Source organism: Chionomys nivalis, chromosome X (assembly GCF_950005125.1).
Source record: "Chionomys nivalis chromosome X, mChiNiv1.1, whole genome shotgun sequence".
In the NCBI taxonomy this organism is placed as follows: domain Eukaryota; kingdom Metazoa; phylum Chordata; class Mammalia; order Rodentia; family Cricetidae; genus Chionomys; species Chionomys nivalis.
The window spans coordinates 117,070,794-117,074,296 of record NC_080112.1 but is presented as its reverse complement, the minus strand read 5'-3'; positions in this window follow the sequence as shown (position 1 = coordinate 117,074,296).

The following is a 3,503-nucleotide window of genomic DNA, read 5'->3' as shown; positions in this document are numbered from 1 at the left end:
TAGGTACGTGGAACTTTGAAGTGGACTGTGGTGTTGTAGGTGCCAGATGCACCCAAATTCCCTGAGGTTAGCTTGAGGAAAACCAGGTACATACAACTCAGATGAAAGCCACCTTTGCTTAGAAAAGTGGTTCTCAATAAGTTGTGACCCACTGGGGGTTGCTTCTCGGATATCCTGCATGTCAGATATTTACATATAATTCATAACAATAACAAACTACAGTCATGAAGTAGCAACAAACAATTTTATGATTGTAGGTCACCACCATATGGGGAACTGTATAAAGAGTTGAACCATTAGGAAGGTTGAGAACCACTGCTTTAGAATCATATAGAAAGCTGTTCCCTCTCTGCCAGGTCAGATGGACTTAGTGGCATTGCAGTCAATGTCTACAACAAATCTGCCTGCAAATTCCTCAAATGAAGTCCTTGGGAAATTCTGGATCATTGGCCAACATTGGCCTCTCCACACGGTTAGGTGTTCTGTTGCCTGGGATTGTTTTGTGAACCTGGGGAAGTGTATCCCTACTCCTGTGCCTTCTTCTACTTCCCAAATGTCTTGATCTGTAAATATGACCTGAATAGTTGCCCAGGAACAACAACAAACTATGTTATATCCAAAATGTGTCAGAAACACGTATGTTTAAAGAAGATGACAGTAGTTCTTTTGTGACCTGCTCGGCTCTATCCCCAGGTACATGAAAGGTATAAGGCCCTATGAATTTCCAAGTGTCATGTGACTTCTCGGGGAGGGTGTCATGAAGGGCATGAGAGGCTCAAGTGCACTTTTCTGTCATTGTCTCTTGTTACTGCAGTTCCTTAGCAGTGTTCTCCTGGGTTAAAGCGTTCAGTCCAGCAGAAAAGCTCTTTAAGAAGGAGTAATCAATTGAAAGTAATTTTAGGAAGATCCCCAAACTGAATCAATTCAGTAGGCCCTGCTTTCCCAAGAGTAGATAAATAGTAAAGACTGCTGGAAGTCAGTCTCAGATTAGGGGAGCAGCCTGGAAAAGGCCAGAGGAACTGCTCAGCAGGAGCAGAGACCAGGTGAGCTGCCTGGAAGAGGCTCAGAGGAGCTGATCTGTCTGGAAAGACTGCAGCCTTCTGTCCTGTCTGTGGACTGCACAGTGTGGCTCGAGTTTCCAGATTTGGTGAGCCATCAGTCATACCAAGGTAGGCTTTGGTGACAAAACTGACTTGGAGTCATTTCTCTCCTGTAAGCAACCCCTCACCTATATTCCTGTAAAGAAGTCTGGTAAAAGCGCTTTGTTCACCAGGTGGACTCTGGTATTGTTGTTCCTTCTGTCCGTGGCAGGATTCCTTTCTGCAGTAGTAAATGTGTGCTGTTTCCATAGAAAAAGTGTGTTTCGCAACAGCAGCTGAGAGTAAGATGTTGCTAGAGGCAAATGGAGTAGGTGAAGCAGCAATACAGGAGGCCAGTGTAACTGATAATCAGACAGTTGTCTAGGGTCCTAAGACACAAAGCTGAGGCTTTGGAGCTGAGCACCATGTGCCATCTCCCACTGTCAACCATCTCCCTTCTTCACAGCAGCCTGCCCTTTGTACTCCTTTTATGCCCATTCTTCTGTCTTCCCCCTCTCTTCCTTCTCAAAGGTTAGAATCCAAGGATTTCCTAGCAGTGAGTGAAAAGGGAAGGTGAGTGTGTCCTGTTCTGCTGATGCTCACAAGATGCACATATTAGGGGCTTTTCTGTGTGAGGCATCACCCTTGAAGACCTCAGCTTCTGTCATTAGCAGGATGCAGGCCCAGAGTCTCTGCTTTTTTATTTTTATGGCTCAAATCTACAAAAGAACTCACCTTTATAAAAACACAGAGTATATTAAAAAGGGTGTAATACAACTTCAGGAAGGATAGTATTGTCTTCAGAGTGGATATTTTACCCTTTCTCCTGATAGGGTGTTTAGGAGGAATTTCATGGGATATACTCAGGTCAAGAATTCTTGGGGGAAACTGCTATAATTTATGAACCCCTTTAGTGTATGTAGGGCTCAATATTCAGTAACCTGATATTCAAAAAATGGGTTTATGTTTTGTTTTTTGAGACAGGGTTTCTCTGTAGTTTTTGGAGCTTCCTCTGGATCTTGCTCTTGCAGACTAGGCTGGTCTTTAATTCACAGATATTCACCTGCCTCTAACTTTCAAGTGCTGGTATTAAAGGTGTGCACCACCTTATCTGGGTAAAAGTATTCTTAATGTTTTTTGAAGATTCTGATCAAGCATACTCTTATGGGATCCGGACTGTACCTCACTCCTTATACATAAAAATGAAGCAATGGAGGTGGTTTTCTGCAATGATCCAGTGGTAAAGATGCTTGCTGGCAAGCCTGACTGTTGTAAGGGGGGATGCTTGTTCTTTCCGGCTGCCTAGCTAGCTTAGCCCGAAATAGCCACACAGAAACTGTATTAATTAAATCACTGATAGGCACATTAGCTCTAATTTCTTATTGGCTAACTCTTACACATTAATTTAACACATTTCTATTGATCTGTGTATCACCACGAGGTCTTGTCCTACCAGCAAGGTTACAGCACGTTTTTCTCTGGTGTCAGTTCCGTGGCATCTCTCTCACTCTGCTTTCTTCCTCCCTGCATTCAGTTCTGTCTTCCCTGCGTACCTAAGTTCTGCACTATCAAAATGCCAAGGGAGTTTCTTCATTCATTTACCAATGAAAGGAGCACAAAAGCAGAAGGATCTCCTGCACCACAGATGACCTCAACCTGATCTCTGTGATGTGCTTGAGGGAAAGAGAGAACTGATTTTTCCAAGTTGTGTTCTGATATCCAAACATGTGCTGTGACATGCACAACATGGTACAGGTTCATATTCACATAACAAATAAATTTAACAATTAAAAGGTATCCTAATTTACTTAGCTACTAACTCTATGGGTATTTGACAATGTTTTTGTATTTACCGACATTGATTTTCACATTTATAAGTCAAAATATTTACACTACAACTTCCTTAGGGATCTTGCTAGGTGCCCTGTTATCACAGCGCTCTAGGATTCTACAATTAAAAGTAAGAAAGAAAGAGTTTGCATTTGTGTGAGAGGACTGGAGAGATGGCTAAATGGCTAAGAGATCTTGTTGTTCTTTGAGGGGACCAGAGTACAGTTCCCAGGATCCACCTCAGTAACCATCTATCTATATAAATTGAGCTTCAGGAGATCCAGTGCTCCCTGTAGGCTTGCATAAGTACAAGCACACCAACTAATAATGATCTTCTATTTAAAAAAGATTTTAAAGAAATCTGAAAATCACAATTTGTGATTTCTTAATCAGCAACTTCAATAAATTTAATACTAATTTTTAGATTTGTTTATTTTTCATGTGTACAGTGTTCTGCCTGCATGCATGCCTTCACGCCAGAAGAGGGCACCAGATCTCATTATAGATGGTTGTAAGCCACCATGTGGTTCATGGGAATTGAACTCAGGACCTATAGCTTAACCTTTAAGCCATCCCCTTAATATTAATTTTTAA